Below are 18,088 nucleotides of genomic sequence, written 5' to 3'. Positions count from 1 at the left end.
CTGCATTCCAGCCTGGGCAACAGAGCAAAATTATGTTGCGGAAAAAAAAAAAAAAAAAAAAAGCTGTAACGTCCACGCTGATATCTAGGACAATTTGTAAAAATCTCAAGTGTCTTTGTTCTTTGCCAGTTAGCAGAAAAGTTTGTCATTGCAGTAGTTCTGTGGCATTCTCACTCCCCAGAGCATCTGAATAAAGCCAGAAGAGCTACCCCTCCCTGTGGGGCAGCTAGCTCAGGGATGGTTTAGCAAGCCTTGAGGCTGTGCCAGTGAAAAATGCTTGAGAATTTTTGAAAAATACAAGTCCTTCTTCAGCCCTTTATTCAAATCTCCTCTGAAGTAACACCACCAACAAGTTTACCAGGTTGTCGGGAGGCCTAAAAATTGTCGTTTTAAGCGCCTCAAGCTAAAGCCAATGCTAAGGCTTGCTCTCCTGTAGAGGAGGATGGGCAGACTCTCTGGGGGAAATATGACCTGTGTTTTTCAGCCTCTTTTCCAAAGAGGGGCAATTCCTTTCACTCACCAGAAAGAGCAGCTGCACACAAGACTGCAGTGATCTGTGCCCTAGGGGCAAAGCAACTGCTCTCTTTGCCACCACCAAGTCCCACTCATCCCCAATCAGGCCTTATTCAGGAGTGGGCCCATTATTTTCCATCGCCTTGGTCAGGGGTGGTGGCTCATGCCTGTAGTCCCAGTGCTTTGGGAGGCCAAGGCAGGTGGATCCCTTGAGGCCAAGAGTTTGAGACCAGCCTGGGCAACAGAGACAGGCCAACAGAAGAAAACAAGAAGAAGAAGGAGGTAGAGGAGGAGGGAGGAGGAGGGAGGAGGAGGGAGGAGGAGGGGGGAGGAGGGGGGAGGAGGGAGGAGGAGGAAGGAGGAGAGGGGAGGAGGGAGGAGAGGAGAAGAAGGGGGGAGGAGGAGGGAGTGGAGGAGGGGGTAGGAGGAGGAGAAGGAGGAGGAGGAGAAGGAGGAGAAGGGAGGAGGAGGGGGCAGGAGGAAGGGAGGAGGAGGAGGAAGGAGGAGGAGGAGGGAGGAGGAGGGAGGAGGAGGAGGGAGGAGGAGGGAGGAGGGGAGGAGGGAGGAGAGGAGAGGAAGGGGGAGGAGGAGGGAGAGGAGGAGGGGGTAGGAGGAGGGAGAGGAGGAGGGGGTAGGAGGAGGGAGAGGAGGAGGGCGTAGGAGGAGGAGAAAGAGGAGGAGGAGAAGGAGGAGAAGGGAGGAGGGGGAGGAGGGGGAGGAGGAGGGGGAGGAGGAGGGGGGAGGAGGACGAGGAGGGGGAGGAGTGGGAGGAGGGGGAGGAGGAGGAGAAGGAGAAGGAGGAGGAGGGAGGAGGAGGGAGGAGGAGGAGGGGGAATAGTGGAGAGGAGGGGGAGTAGTGGAGAGGAGGGGGAGGAGGAGGGGTGATGAGGGGGGAGGAGAAGGAGGAGGAGGGAGGAGGGGGGAGGAGGAGGAGGGAGGAGGGGGGAGGAGGAGGGAGAGGAGGAGGGGGAAGAGGAGGAGAAGAAGAGGAGGAGGGGGAGGAGGGGGGAGAAGGAGGAGGAGGGAGGAGGAGGAGGAAGAAGGACAGGAGGAGGAGTAGGAGAAGAAGAGGAGGAGAAGGGGGAGGAGAGAGAAGAATTTTCCATCACCCTGTGGGTCTCAGGACTGAGGCCCGGCTTTGCCACCTACTTGCTGTGTGACCCTGAGGGCCAGTCACTTCCTCTGAGCCTCAGTAAAACTACATGGAAGGGCATTTGTGTGGGCTTTGTGGTTGTCGTTTGCACTCCAATTGGCAAATGACTCACATCCTTTCAAGAAGGGTAGTTTGGAGAGTAGAACGGCCTAAAAGTCTGGTGGGCGTGGACGGAGAAGAGGAAGCTGGGAGAGGAGACTCCGAACCTCCGAGGCTCAAGCGGCGCGCATTTGCGGCCGAGGCTTCAGGGGACACGGCCAGCAGGGGGCGCGGCCCGGCGAGCTCGCTCCCAGGAGGCGCATGCTGTAGGAGACCGCAGAGTCGGCTGCGTCAGCAGGCAATGGCCTTGGAGCACCGGCCTGAGCTACCCAGGGAGACGGTGGATCTCCAGGAAACCGCGAGTGCCTAGGAGCCCCTCCCCACCTTTTCCGGGGAAGCCCTGGTCGGAGCGAGCCGGTGAGCAACTCTATGCAAAAAGCATGCGAGCACTGGGGGCTGCGCACAAGGGGGGTGTGCAGGGTGTCAGCACCCCAGGTTGGGGCTGCAGGGATCTCACCTCGGCCTGAGCAGGCGCGCGGTTGGAATTGGCCAGGACAGAACATCAAGTGGAAAAACACGTTTACGACAAAGAGAAGGCGTTTTGATAACAACAACGATTTATTTCTGTATTTCTTCTCTATCCCCTTTTCCTCCCCGTGTGCACGCCTGTTTATATGCAGAGAAAAGTTTAGTAGGACACACAAGCCAGCAGTTACCAATGCTTATCTCTGGGTCATAAAACTGTAGGTCTATTTCTTTATTTCTTTCTTTATTTTTGAGACAGTCTCCCGTCAGGCTGCAGTGCAGTGGCGCAATCATAGCTCACTGCATTTGAACTCCTGGGCTCAATAGATCCTCCTACCTCAGCTTCCTAAGTAGCTGGGACTACAGGTGTGCACCACCACAGCCCAGCTGGAACTCTTACATTCTTTATTTTTCCATTTATTTCATTATTTACTATTCTTATATCTTTTTAATTAAAAAAAATTTTTTTACTAATTTATTTAATAGAGACATGGTCTTGCTATGTTGCCAGGGCTGGTTTTGAACTCCTGGGCTCAAGCAATCCTCTCCAGTCACCCAAAGTGCTGGGATCACAGGTGTGAGCCACCACTCCAGCCCTACTCATTTTTTTTTTTTTTTAAAATAGAGACAGAGTCTCGCTCTGTTACCCGGGGTTGGTGTCAAACTCCTGGACTCAAACAATCCTCCCGCCTCAGCCTCCGAAACTGCTGTGATCACAGGCGTGAGCCACCGCCTCTGGCCTATTTTCTTATTTTTAAACATGGAACATATATTTAATAATCAGGAACAATTCATTAAAGTCTGCCTTACACACTTACACATAGGAGTGGGAGGGAAGAAGACACAGCACACCCACTCTCTGGGGCAAGAAGGCAACAGAGAAGAGGCCAGGGTGCAGCTGCACCTGCCCTGCGGGTGAGGACTGGAGGCACCGCCCTTGTAGATAGGAAATCCAGGAAGGCTTTCGGGAGAGATCTGAAGGAAGTTATGGAGAGAAAACAGCAGGGGCAAAGGTCCTGGCCTTGTGGGCCAAAGGAAGGGCTTGGATTTTATGGCCAGGGCTGCCTGCCCCATCTCCAACCCTTGGGCCAGGGCTGGAAAGGACTTGAGAGGGCATCTCCCTCCTGCTTTCCTAAAGCATGCTCCCTGGAACACGATCCCACAAAATGTTCTGAGAGAAAAGATCCATAGCCCACTACCCCCCCTTGGAAGAGATTCAGAATGCACAGTGTGTATAGTCAAGGCTTTAAAATTCTGCAGTAAAAGGAATCCATCCAGTTTTATTGCAGCAATGCCAAATGTTTCCCCATGAACCTCCTCTTTGCTGTAGAAACTAGTCACATCTGGCTGGACCCATGTACTTTGTGAGACACCCTTCTATCCATTTTTTTTAAGACAGAGTCTTGCTCTGTTGCCCAGGCTGGAGTACAGTGGCATGATTATAGCTCACTGCAGCCTTGACCTCCTGGGCTCAGGCAATCCTCCTGCCTCAGCCTCCTGAGTAACTGGGACTACAGCCATGTGCCACCACTCCCAGCTAAGTTTTATTTTTTGTAGAGACGAGACTCACTATGTTGCCGAGGCTGGTCTCAAACTCCTGAGTACAAGCAATCCTCCTGCCTTGGCCTTCCAAAATGCTGGGATTGCAGATGTGAGCCACCTCGCCCAGCCCATCCATTCTTTAAGGTGTAAAATAAAGTACAGAGACCTAAACTGACTTCTGCAGGTTCTCTTTTTTTTTTTTTTTTGAGACCGAGTCTCGCTCTGTCGCCCAAGCTGGAGGGCAGTGGTGCCATCTCGCCTCACTGCAACCTCCACCTCCAGGGTTCAAGCGATTCTCCTGTCTCGCCCTCCCGAGTAGCTGGGACTACAGGCGCGTGCCACCACACCCGGCTGATTTTTTTTATTTTTAGTAGAGACGGGGTTTCACCATGTTAGCCAGGATGGTGTGGATCTCCTGACCTCGTGATCCATCCACCTCGGCCTCCCAAAGTGCTGGGATTACAGGTGTGAGCCACCGCACCCGGCCTTCTTCTGCAGGTTCTCTAGAATCCCACTTTAAGCTCCTGGCTGAGGTGGGTCTGGACCCCATTCTCTGGACTCCCATCAAGCCACTTTCCTGGAAGCTTCCCACATTTAGTAGTTGAAGGAGCCAGTTTGGACATCTCCAAAGTCAGAGAGAGAGCTCCTGTATGCTCCTCCAGGGAAGACAGTTAGCGTCTCCAGCTCCATGCTGTGGTTTTTTATTTATTTATCTTTAGATAATGACTATAACTTAATTTTAATTTTTTATTTTATGCTTTTTTTTTTTTTTTTTTTTTGAGATGGAGTCTCACTGTGTCACCCAGGCTTGAGTGCAGTGGTGAGATCTTGGCTCACTGCAACCTCCACCTCCCGGGCTCAGATGATTCTCCTGCCTTAGCCTTCCGTGTAGCTGTGATTACAGGCATGCACCACTACGCCCAGCTAATTTTGTATTTTTAGTAGAGACAGGGTTTCACCATGTTGGCCAGGCTGGTCTTGAACTCCTGACCTCAGGTGATCCACCCGCCTTGGCCTCCCAAAGTGCTGGGATTACAGGCATGAGCCACCATGCCCGGCCTATGCTTCTTTTTCTTTTCTTTTTTTTTGAGACAGAGTCTCACTCTGTCGCCCAGGCTGGAGTGCAATGGTGCAATCTCAGCTCACTGCAACCTCTGCCTCCCAGGTTCAAGCGATTTTCCTCCTCAGCCTCCCAAGTAGCTGGGATTACAAGCACCCACCATCATGCCTGGCTAATTTTTGTATTTTTGTAGAGATGGGGTTTCACCATGTTGGCCAGGCTAGTCTTGAACTCCTGACCTCAGGTGACCTGCCAGCCTTGGCCTCCCAAAATGCTGGGATTACAGGCGTGAGGCACTGCACCTAGCCTCTTTTTCCTTTGCAAAATCATTGGTAAAGAAAGACTATAATTTAAATATACCCATGCATTGCCTTCATTTCCAGGGTGCTAACAATGTATGGGTATTTCTGAGCCTGCTCCCTGACCCCCACTGCCTCCATGGGAAATACAGTTTCAAACACACTCATAGAAAGTCAAACACTCTTTAATCAGCCATTAGCAACAATCAAACCCTATAAACCTTCACCTAAACAACCCAGTTCTCCATAGAAGGCTGAGAATCCAAACTGGGTATATTTTCTTCCCTGTTGAGGACCAGGAGGACACTTTGGCCTGGAGGCTTGTGTAGGAAGTGCACAGCCCATGACCTCTACTTTCCCCAAAGACAAGAGCCTCCCCTGGCACAGGGTACCCCATGTGATGTGGCAGTTTAAGAAGCTGGGCAGACACAAGAATCCCAGCACTGCCATTGGTCAAATGAGTGACTTGTGCAAGGAACCTCAACTGCATTTGGAGCCTCAGTTTCTCTATCTGCTGAATGGGGGCAGCCGTTCCCATGTATATTGTGGGGGCAGACCCTCCCCCAGCTGTGTGTTCACTGCAGAATGGGGGGCAGGGAGAAGTATGCAGAGTGCTGGAGCACAGCTGCCCTCCTTTCCTTGGCTCAAGAGCTATTTCTGTCTGAAGAACTAGGACCTGTCACTGTAATCAGGGCACCCCCATCTCCAGGCTATGCTGAAGACTGGGTCAACTTTATTTTATTTTAAAAAAAAAATTTTTTTGAGACAGAGTCTGGCTCTGTCACCCAGACTAGAGTTCAGTGGTGCAATTTCGGTTCAGTGCAACCCCCGCCTCCTGGGTTCAAGCTTCTCATGCCTCAGCCTCCCAAGTAGCTGAGACTACAGGCAGATGCCACCACACCGAGCTAATTTTTGTATTTTTAGTAGAGATGGGGTTTAGTAGAGATGTTGGTCGGGCTGGTCTCGGTCTCCTGACCTCAAATGATCCACCCAAGTAGATCAAGTGATGGGTCTCCCAAAGTGCTGGGATTACAGGCGTGAGCCACTGCGCCCCGCCTTGGTCAACTTTTTTTTTTTTTGAGATGGAGTGTAGCTCTTGTTGCCCAGGCTGGAGTGCAATGGCACAGTCTCGGCTCACTGCAACCTCCGCCCTCCGGGTTCAAGCGATTCTCCTGCCTCAGCCTCGCAAGTAGCTGGGATTACAGGCACCCACCACCATACCTGGCTAATTTTGTATTTTTTTTTAGTAGAGATGGGGTTTCACCATGTTGGCCAGGCTGGTCTCGAACTCCTGACCTCAAGTGATCCACCCACCTTGGCCTCCCAAAGTGCTGGAATTATAGGCATGAGCTACCATGCCTGGCCTGGGTCAACTTTAATTTGGCTTTTTCTCACACCTTCAGTTCCATGTAACTGCCTCCAGGCCCTTGCCCTTGCTGTTCCCTGCTTGGAATGCCCTCTTCTTTTTCTTCTTTTTTTTTTTTTTTTTTTTTTGGAGATGAAGTCTCGCTCTGTCACCCAGGCTGGAGTGCAGTGGCTCGATCTCAGCTCACTGCAACTTCCACCTCCTGGGTTCAAGCAATTCTCCTGCCTCAGCTTCCCGAGTAGCTGGGATTACAGGCATGTGCCACCACGCCTGGCTAGTTTTTTTTTTTTTTCTTTTAGCAGAGATGGGGTTTCACTGTGTTGCCCAGGGTGGTCTCGAACTCCTAACCTTGAGACCTGCCCTCCTCGGCCTTCCAAAGTGCTGAGATTACAGGCGTGAGCCCCTGCGTGCTGGGATTACAGGCGTAAGCCACCGCGCCCGGCCCTCTGCCCTCTTCTATCCTTCATAGTTTTGGGGAGAAGTGCACGTCCTTTCCCCAGGAGTCCAGTGGTTGTGGCGCTGGCCAGCTGTCTGCTCCGTCCAGTGCCGGAGCTTCTAGCCAGCAGAAGCAGCAAGAGCTGAGGGCATCAGTGAAACAGGAGATAAACAACAGCAAAAATATTGTATATAGTTTGACAAGTAGCAACCTGCCAGGCAAACTCTTTTCCAGCACAGCCAGGCTCAGGCCCCAGGTGGTGGATCCCCGGCTAGGATGCACTGAAGACACAGCCGCAGCTTTAAACGTGGCCACCAGGGGGCGAGAACAGATTGCAGGAAGCACCTGAGCTTCTCATTTCCCAGAGTGGAGGGAGGAAGAGTGTGGAGTGAGTGTGTGTGTGTGTGTGTGTGTGTGTGTGTGTCTTCACTCCTTTTCGGGGACCTAGTGTGGGGCGGGGGGCTTCACTCCTTTTCAGGGGCCTAGAGCTTGCTCAGACTTCGTTCTGGGATAGACCAATCGTGGCCCGAGCAACTCCTGGCTGTGTGACCCAGAGCAAATGTCTTAATCAATTTGATCCTCAGTATCTCAGTTGCAAAATGGGAATAAGGCCAGGCACGTGGCTTATGCCTGTAATCCCAACATTTTGGGAGGCCGAGGCAGGAGGCTCACCTGAGGTCAGGAGTTAGAGACCGGCCTAGCCAACCATGGCCAAGGTGGTGAAACTCGTCTCTACTAAAAATACAAAAATTAGCTGTGCGTAGTGGCAGGTGCATTTAATCCCAGCTACTCGGGAGGCTGAGGCAGGAGAATCACGAACCTGGGAGATGGAGGTTGCAGTGAGCCGAGATCCTGCCACTGCACTCCAGCCTGGGCGACAGAGCAAGACTCTGTCTCAAACAAACAAACAAAAATGAGAGAAAGAATGGTACCTATCTCAGAAGGTTTGGGGTCTTGGCTGGGCATAATGGCTCATGCATGTAATCCCAGCACTTTGAGAGGCCAAGCTGGGAGGATTGCTTGAGGTCAGGAGCTCAAGACCAGCCTGGGCAATATGGGGAGACTCCATCTCTACTAAAAATTTAAAAAATTAGCTAGGAGTGGTGGATACTCTGGGGGCTGAGTTGGGAGGATCGCTTGAGCCCAAGAGGTTAAGGCTGCAGTGAGCCATGATAGCGCCGCTGCACTCCATCCTGGATGACACAGTGAGACCTTCTCTCAAAACATTAATTAATTTCTTATTTTTTAAAAAGGTCTTGGGTCTGATTAAATGAGTCAGTTCATGGACTGTTCACTGATGGGCCATTCCACAGGCACATGGAGCATGTTCTCAAAGACACCAAAGGAAGGTGCTCTAAAACAATTTGTTACTTAACATTTTATTAAAACAAAAGCAGCATGAGGGAAATCACAATTATGTTTACCTTCCCTGTAGTTACTTGTCAGTTCGGTATCATTTTGGACTATTTTTCTGTTTAGTGACATACTTGAGGACCCCGTCATCCTCTTGGTGTGTGACTTAAGTGGGTTTTCAGCCCACAGAGGTCTCCACAGGAGCTATAGATGACAGGGCCCCCACTGTCTGTTCAGGGGTGCAGTTCGTGGAGGGCCCAGAGCAGTTGAGCAGAAGAGGTCCATGCAGGACCCAGAGAAGTATAGGTTCTGTTGCATCCTCTGCAGAAAGCCTGGGGTCTTGGGCAGCAAGGCCCTTATAGGGTCCCCCCACCTTCCACCCCCAGAGACCAGCCTGCTCCCCCAGGATTTGGCTATGGGGATGCTGCACCTCAGAGTCCCTTGTCAATGTTCCCACCTGGGCCTCCGCCTCCTTCAGACCAACCCCAACACTTTATTCGCTGCCCTCCTGGGGTGCACTTCCCCCAAGCGTAGCTTCTCCTCTCATCCCCTAGACTTGTTGTACCATTCTGAAAAGCATCTGGGGGAAGGGGTTGTCACATGGCTGGGGAGACCCTTGGCATTTGGGGTGGTCACAGGTGCCAGGATTCCTCCCCAGTTCCACACAACAAGGGATTGTTTGAATTCTTCCTGACCTTCGAGTGTCCCACCAGCATGTTCAGACAGGTGAACGATCTGTTTTGTTTTGTTTTTTGAGACAGACTCGCTCTGTTGCCCAGGCTGGAGTTCAGTGGCACAATCTTGGCTCACTGCAACCTCCGCCTCCTGGGTTCAAGCAATTCTTCTGCCTTGGCCTCCCTAGTAGCTGGGATTACAGATGTCCACCACCACACCCAGCTAATTTTTGTATTTTTAGTAGAGACAGCATTTCACCATGTTGACCAGGCTGGTCTCGAACTCCTGACCTCGGTTGATCCTCCTGCCTCGGCCTCCCAAAGTGCTAGGATTACAGGCGTGAACCACCATGCCCAGTCTTGTTTTGTTTTGTTTTGTTTAACCAGGTCTCTACAGGTAGCTGATGAACAATCTGTTTATCATCATTTGAACCTACAACCTTGCTCTGTTTTATTTGGAAACACAAAGGGATTTTTGCACAGTCTTAATATGTAGAATATTTTCCAAGAATACAATTATCATGTGAAATGAGGGAAGATGATACTTTGTGTTGAGAATTTTACCAGGAGTTATCATCATCTAGGAAACTCACACCGTGGGGGCAAAGAGACTCACTTTCCTCTGCCTGGTATGCATCTGAAGCCGCTATTTATGGAGCTTCAAAATAAGGTACAGGCTGGGTGTGGTGGCTCATGTCTGTAATCTGAGCACTTTGGGAGGCCAGTGTGGGAGAATTACTTGAGACCAGGAGTTCAAGACCAGCCTGAGCAACATGGTGAAACCCTATCTCTACAAAAAAATACAAAAATTAGCCAGGCATGGTAGTGCACACCTGTAGCCCCAGCTACTGGGGAGGCTGAGGCAGGAGGATCGCTTGAGCCCAGGAGGTCAAGGTTGCAGTAAACTATGATCGCATCACCAGACTCCAGCCTGGGTGACAGAGTGAGACCCTATCTCTAAAAAAAAAAAGAAGAAAAACAATATGGGTACAAACATCAGAAGACTTCATCACATCTTTAGTGGCGTTGTCCCCCACCATTTACATACTGACATAAATATTATTTTTATTTAAAATTACATGATTTGTGTATATACATACAATTTTATTTTTTATTTTATTTTACTTTTTTTTTGAGACAGAGTCTCATGCTGTCGCACAGGCTGGAGTGTAGTGGCACGATCTCGGCTCACCGCAAGCTCCACCTCCTGAGTTCACGCCATTCTCCTGCCTCAGCCTCCCAAGTAGCTGGGACTACAGGCGCCCGCCACCACGCCCAGCTAATTTTTTGTATTTTTATTAGAGACGGGGTTTCACTGTGTTAGCCAGGATGGTCTTGATCTCCTGACCTCATGATCCGCCCGCCTCGGCCTCCCAAAATGCTGGGATTACAGGCGTGAGCCACCGTGCCCGGCCTATAAATACAATTTTAGTTATATCCATTTAAATACATATATTGTATTGTATATTATAAATTACTGCCCTTTATGTTACAATTAAGGCATCAAAGTGATTTTTTGAAATTGCGTGCATAGATTAGTTTGAATTTCATTTCAGGCTCATAATGGGAGGCATTGGATTTATTAATATAAAAGTAGGCTCTGAGAATCTCACAAACATAAGCAAAAAATCCAGAAATAAAAGAGGTTTCTGAAAAGAATGACTTCATTTATTGGAAGTTCAAAGTCAGGCAAATATCATTTATACTCTTAGAAGTCAGGATGATGTTTACTTTGAGAAGGTAATAACTCGGTGGGGACATTTGGGGCTTGGGGTGCAGGAAATACACTTTTGTTGATCTGGATCCTACTTACATAGATGTGTTCAGGTTGTGAAAGTGCATCAAGGGTATATACTGGCCAGGCCTAGTGGCTCATGCCTGAAATGTCAGCACTTTGGGAGGCTGAGGCAGGTGGATCACCTGAGGTCAGGAATTCGAGACCAGTCTGGCCAACATGGTGAAACCCGGTCCCTACTAAAGATACAATTAGCTGGGCACAGTGGCAGGCACTTGTAATCCCAGCTACTCAGGAAGCTAAGGCAGGAGAATTGCTTGAACCCAGGAGGTGGAGGTGCAGTGAGCCGAGATCACGCCATTGCACTCCAGCCTGGGCAACAAGAGCAAAACTCCGTCTCAAAAAAAACCAACCAACCAAACAACCAAACAAAAAAAACCTTAAAGAAGGAGGGTATGTAGTTTTCTGTACCTATATTACATTTCAATAAAAAAATTAAAATCAAAATTAACATCACCAAAAAAGGTACAAATCAATATCAAGTGCCTATTGATATTGATATGACACTGAAAATTGATCATTTTTAATTATATTCCAACAAAATAACCTCAATATTTTCATGCAAAAACGTCAAACAAACCCAATTTGAGGATATCTTACTACCTAACTAGTTGTCTTCCCTCCCCCTCCCTCCCTTCCCCTTCCTTCCCCTCCCCTTCCCTACCCTCTCCTCCCCTTCTTTTTTTTTGAGACAGGGTATCCCTCTGTTACCCAGGCTGGAGTGCAATGGTACGGTCTTGGCTCAGTGCAGCCTCAACCTCCTGAGCTCAAGAGATCTGCTACCTCAGCCTCCTGAATAGCTGGGATCACAGGGTGCTGCACCACCATGCCCTGCTAATTTTTAATTTTTTTTTGTAGAGACAGAGTCTCACTGTGTTGCTCGGAGGTGGTCTTGAACTCCTGGGCTCAAGCGATCCTCCCACCTTGGCCTCCCAAAGTACTGGGATTACAGGCATGAGCCACCGCGCCTGGCCCTAACCAGTATTTCTCAACCTTATCAATGTCATCAAAGACAAAGCGATTGGGAAGTTGTTCTAGATAAAGGGAGACTAAAGAGACTCAGCAGCTAATTGCAGTGCATGGTCTGGGTTTTTTTGGTTGTTGTTGTTATAAAGGCCTTATTAGGACAATTAGCAAAATCTGAACAAAGTATGTGGCTTAGATAATAGTGTTGCAGCAATGTTAGTTTCCTGATTTCGATTCTTGTACTGTGGTTATGTAAGAGAATGTCCTTGTTTTTTTGTTTTTAGACAGGGTCTCATTCTGTCACCCAGGCTGGAGTGCGGTAGCACGATCTCTGCTCACTGCAACCTCTGCCTCCCGGGTTCAAGCTATTCTCCCACCTCAGCCTCTCCAGTATCTGGGACTACAGGTGTGTGCCGCCATGCCCAGCTAATTTTTGTATTTTTTGGTAGAGACGGGGTTTCACCACGTTGGCCAGGCTGGTCTCGAACTTCTGACCTCAGGTGATCTGCCCACCTCAGCCTCCCAAAGTGCTGGGATTACAGGCATGAGCCACCATGCCTGTTCTCATTGTATTATTCTTTTGACTTTTCTGTAAGTTTGAAATTATGTTAAAATAGCCTGGCGTGGTGGCATGCGCCCATAATCTCAGCTACTTGGGAGGCTGATGCAGGAGGATCCTTTGAACCAGGAGGTTGAGGCTGCAGTGAGCTGTGATTGAGCCACCAGATGCCAGCCGGGGTGACAGACTGAGACCTTGTCTATAAAATGAAAAAAATAAAACATAAAATATCAAAATACAAAGTTAAAAGAAAAAAACTTAAAAAACATATTTAGAGGTGAGGAGCTCTGGGTCTGATAGCAGAACCTTAAATGCTGGCTATTCATTTCCACAGTTTCCACAGTTGCAAGCCCAGTTTTCCAGGGCTCAGAAGAGGGGCAGAAAAAGAAGGAAGAAAAAGAAATGCAAAGCCCAGCACCTCCGGCCATAGCAGGTTCTGAGTGCTTCAGATACTGAGGGTTCATCTCTAGGGGTCTTAGTTTACAGCAAAGACTTGGCAAGGTTGGCTTAGGTGGTTAAGCTCTCCCCTGCTAACAGACACCTGATATTTTTCTCCAGGCCCCCTCTCATTTATTTTTGCTCACTGGTACTTCTCCAAACCCCTGCATCATGACCTATGACCTCTGACCTCACGGGGTGCCAGGCTCAAGGCAGGTGCCTCAAAGACTGTAAAACTCGATGCTGATGCCCTGACCTGAGCCCCTAGGAGTTGCCATAGCCACCCCTGCTGCCGGCTAAAGCAGCCAGGTTGGTGCTGAGCACTCCATCCCCAGCCTGGGGTCAAAGGGTGCCTGTGAGCCTCTTTGCACTCAGTGGACCAGAGCTGCAAAGTGGGGAGGGGTTCCCCTCCAGGGTCTTTCCACTACCCCCAGAAACCACAGGTTTCTGGATTTAGTGCTCGGGCCAGACCTTCAAAGGCTTGGCGGCCTCCAAAATATCTTTTCAGCTCACCTGGCCCTGCCTGGAATTGTACCATTAGAGCCACGCTCTCCAGGAAAGAAATCATTTCCAAGCATCGACTTCTCTGAAAGTCAGACCTCGTTGTTGTATGGGTCATGGTTCATGAACTTGGATATGTGAAAAACATAGAATGCCTTTATTTTCTGTAAATCAATTAAATCTCACTCTGCGCTCCTATTATTGGGCTGCTGGGAAATTCAGCCTACAGATGCTCCTGTCACATTGATGGACTAAGGTCTGGGGGGCTTGGGGTCTCCTCCAGTTATTAGCCCTTGCTGGTTTTGCCCCAGCCCCATGGCCCCTTTCAGTTTAGGAGGCACATGGGGTGACCCACAGCCTGAGATCTTGTGTGTTTTGCCCCCCAGCTCGGCCACAAGTCTGACTCTACTTCTGGGGAGGGAATCCACTTTCTCTCCTCCTTCAAGTTCTACCTGAGGCCTTCCAGGACTCCCATGGACACATTTTACAAATGGGGAAACTGAGGCCTGGCGAAGCGCTCACACAGCAGACTGAAAAGGAGGCGATAACATCCTCCTTTTCATCCCAACAAGGTGTTACTGACTGTGGCCTTGGCAGCGGCACTTGCATTCATCAGGCAACCATGTCTTACCTGTGCACAAGGCACATCCAATGGCAGGATTTCAGGCACTATGACAGGCTGCCAGGGAGTTATTTGGAGCAGGGAGTTCTTCTTTCTTTCTCTTTCTTTCTTTCTTTCTTTCTTTCTTTCTTTCTTTCTTTCTTTCTTTCTTTCCTTCCTTCCTTCCTTCCTTCCTTCCTTCCTTCTTTTTCTTTCTCCTTCCTTCCGTCCGTCCTTCCTTCTGTCCGTCCGTCCTTCCTTCCTTCCTTCCTTGCTTCCTTCCTTCCTTCTCTCTCTCTCTCTTTCTGTCTTTCTTTCTTTCATGAGATCTTGTTCTGTCATCCAAGCTGGAATGAAATGGTGTGATCAGAGCTCAGAGCTCCTGAGCTCAAGCTATCCTCCCACCTCAGCCTCTTGAGTAGCTAAGACTAGAGGTGCGGACTGCCACCATCAGCTAATTTTAATTTTATTTATTTATTTATTTTTGGTAGGGACAGAGTCTTGCTATGTTGCCAGGCTGGTCTTGAATTCCTGGGCTTAAGTGATCCTCCCATCCTGGCCTCCCAAAGCACTGGGATTACCAGTGTGAGCCACTGAGCCTGGCCAAGTGGCAGGGGTCTTTCTGTTACATAATGCTGTGTGGATAGAGTGAAAAGTCATAAATCCTAGCTCTTCTGCCAACTCACTTTGACAGACTCTGTTTCCTCTTTGGGCCTCAGTTATTGTATCTATATAATAGGATTAGCTCAGATGCCCTAGGATTCCCTAGATGGCTTGTGTGATGTTGTTCTTGTTGTTTTTGTTGTTGTTTGAGACAGTTTTGCTCTGTTGCCCAGTCTGGAGTACAGTGACAGGATCATAGCTCACTGTAGCCTCGACCTCCCAGACTCAAGCAATCCTCCCACCTCAGCCTCCTGAGGAGCTGGGACTACAGGGACATGTCACCATGCCCAGCTAAGTTTTTGGTTTTGTTTTTTTTTTTTTTTTTTTGTAGAATCGTTGCTATTGCCTTGCTCTTCATTCCCCAAGCTGGTCTTGAACTCCTGGGCTCAAGGAATCTGCCTGTCTTGGCCTCCCAAAGTGCTGGGATTACAGGTGTGAGCCACGACACCCAGCTCCTAGATGGCATACTGACCCCATCATGGCTCCCTCTGGCTGAAGAAGTTATGCCTCCAAACCCTGCTCCTGAACACTCAAGATCAGCAGTAGCAAGGCCCTATGCTCCAGGTCCCTGGGGGGTCTAGGTAACTGGAGAGACAGGGCTGTGTGCCCTCTGGTATCTCCTGTGTCTGGACATTCATGCTGAGAGCAGGAGCTGAGAAAGGAGGAGGAGAAAGAGATTCAAGTTCTTCCCAAAAACCTGAGGGACCCCCAGGGCTCACGTGCCCCTATGCCTTTCTCGCAATGCCAGTCTAAGAGGGCCTCTTGGTAGGAATAAAGGAACCATCTGCTCACCCTCCTATGTCCTGGAAGACAAAAGCACTTGAGTTGCAGCTGGAGGAATGTAGGTTACACTCATAGACTGCCAAACTGGAAACTGCCAGGGTCCAGGCATGATTCCATCCTGCAGGGCCAAGGAGAGGCAGCAGAAGAAGTTGATGAATTGCACTTGCCAGAATTTGCACTCAAGCCCTGGGTTAGAAGGTGGATTCAAACTAAGTGATGCCTGGTGCTCTCTAAGCCTCAGGAAGAGTCCTCTTGCTCCAGCCCAGGAGGTCCTCAGCCCCTGCTTTAGACCTCAATGACCCCCATGGCCTGTGGATGTAAGGGTAAAGCTCTGCCTGGCATTTGAAATCTCTGCAGCCTGGGAGCCCCTGTCTCCTCAGCCCCACTTCTTCTTTTTGTTGATACAGGCTGGGCAAGAGCCAGGCCTTCTTTTTCTGTCTGGTAAATGCTCTCTGCAGCTGAGGCTTCTGCCCCTCTCCTGGAATGCCAGCTTCTTTGTTCTGGGCCCCTCCTCCAGGAAACCCTCCCAGACTAATCAAATCTCAACCAAGCCAGGACTACCACCTCCCCTGACTCCCAACACTCCTCTGCAGTCAGTTCCTTGCTGAGGGTCTTGGCCTTTCTCTCAGTGGAACAGGAAAGGCCCTTCAGGGTGGCCTGGGGCAGAGCCAGCCACACTGGAGTGAAGTGGGGTTAGAGAGGTTTCCTGGGGGAGGAAGGCCCTAGCAGAGGGAGCCAATTTGGCATCAAATGTTCTGAGGCTGCTCTCGTGGAGGACAGAGGCTGGGAGCAGATCTGACTCATTCCTGCCACTTTGCCTGGCTGCACGCCCAGCCAGAGGGCTTTCTCAGACACCTGTCCAGCAGAGTGACATCCATTTAGGACTGTACTGTCTAATATGGTAGCCAATGGCCACATATGGCTTTTTTTCCTTTTTCTTATTTTTTAAAATTAGCAATGGGGTCTCACTGTGTTGCCCAGGCTGGAGTGCAGTGATTATGCACAGATGTGATCATCATGCAATACACCCTTGAAGTCCTGGCCTCAAGCAATCCTCTTGCCTCAGCCTCCTGAATAGCTGGGACGAGAGGCACATGCCACCATACTGGGCCACATATGACTTTTTTCTTTTTTTCTTTTTTTTTTTTTAAGATGTGCAGTCTGGGTGCAATGGCTCGTGCCTGCAGTCCCAGCACTTTGGGAGGCTGAGGCAGGTGGCTCACCTGAGGTCAGGAGTTCAAGACCAGCCTGGCCAATATGGTGAAACCACGTGTCTACTAAAAATATAAAAAATTAACCGGGTGTGGTGGCGGGCATCTGTAATCCCAGCTACTCGGGAGGCTGAGGCAGGAGAATTGCTTAAACCCGGGAGGCTGAGGTTGCAGTGAGCCAAGATAGCACCATTGCACTCCAGCCTGGGCAACAAGAGCGAAACTCTGTTCCCCCCCCAAAAAAAAAAAAGATGTCCAACTATATACTGACAAATAAGGCTTTGAGCATATGAAATGGGGCTGCCCTATGCTGAGATGTACTGTAAGCGTAAAGCACACACTAGATTTCAAAGACTTAGCACAAAAAATGTAAAATATTTCATTAGTTTTTTTCTGTTAATATTAGTGACAGATTAAAATGCATATATTTTGGATATAATTGGGTTAAATTAAGTACATTATTTAAATGACTTGTTTCCTTTTACATTTTTCTTTTCTTTTTTGAGACTGAGTCTTGCTCTGTTGCCCAGGCTGGAGTGCAGTGGCGCGATCTTGGCTCACTGCAACCTCTGCCTCCTGGGTTCAAGCGATTCTCCTGTCTCAGCCTCCCAAGTACCTGGGATTACAGGTGCACACCACCACGCCCAGCTAATTTTTGTATTTTTAGTAGAGATGGGGTTTCACCATGTTGGCCAGAGTGGTCTCGAACTTCTGACCTCAGGTGATCCGCCCGCCTCGGCTTCCCAAAGTGCTGGGATTACAGGTATGAGCCACGGTGCTCAGCTACATTTTTGTTTTTGAGACAGGGTCTTGCTATGTTGCCCAGGATGGTCTTGAACTCCGAGGCTCAAGTGATTTTCCTGCCTCAGCCTCCCAAAGTGCTAGGATTACAGACATAAGCCACTGCACCTGGCCTTATGTCTCTTTCTATATATTTTATATCAGTATTAGAAAATTTTAAATTACAAAAATGGCTCACACGTCATTTCCATTTTACAGAAGAGGAAATAAGCTTCAGAGGGTTTGAGTGACAGATGGTGCAAAACCCAGGTATGACCCGGGTAAGTGGGCCCTTGGATTTGTGAGGAGATAAGACTTCAAAAGAGATACATTCCCCAGGCCTTGCTTCTGGCTAGAGGATAAATGCCAGAACATTTCGTGATCAAAGAGTCACATCTCCTCCTCCCCCCGAGTCTTGACCAACCAGCAGTACATTTGGCCTTTGAGGGTGGCCTCAGAATTGATGTTGTGACCCATGGACGCGAGAGGATCCCCAAGATGCTCAGGCTGTTGTCTGACCTCTCTCCCCAACCCCAGGCCAGCTCCAACTGCATCCGAAAGCCTTCTGGCCTGCTCCAACCCCTCTTAGCTTTGACATCAGCTGTGGCTCCCTCCCAGGCATCAACTATCAGGTTATCTTGCAACCTCCACCTCAGACCTATTTCTGTTCCTGTCTCCAGCTGTTGCTCAGGCCACAGATCACTCTCCCCACAGATGAGCACACCAGTGGGTATGTGTCCAGCGCTAGCCATGAGGGGACACTCCCAAGCCTTTGCAGCAGCAGCAGCTATAGGGTGACCATGGGATTGTAAGACAGCCCTCTGCAGAAGG

General features: G+C 49.6%; 1 long non-coding RNA gene across 1 annotated transcript in view; it reads left to right on the top strand.

Moving 5' to 3' along the window:
- The first annotated feature begins 1,779 nt into the window (after positions 1 to 1,779).
- Positions 1,780 to 18,088, top strand: part of LOC107968873 (uncharacterized) — a 31,936-nt gene continuing 15,627 nt past the window's right edge. The window contains exon 1 of the long non-coding RNA XR_001710397.3: positions 1,780 to 2,122. This is a non-coding gene — a long non-coding RNA (uncharacterized LOC107968873). The remainder of the gene's footprint in view (positions 2,123 to 18,088) is intronic.

Source organism: Pan troglodytes, chromosome 18 (genome assembly GCF_028858775.2).
Source record: "Pan troglodytes isolate AG18354 chromosome 18, NHGRI_mPanTro3-v2.0_pri, whole genome shotgun sequence".
NCBI lineage: Eukaryota > Metazoa > Chordata > Mammalia > Primates > Hominidae > Pan > Pan troglodytes.
Note: the sequence above shows the minus strand (reverse complement) of the source record. Positions and strands in the feature narration are given on the sequence as shown.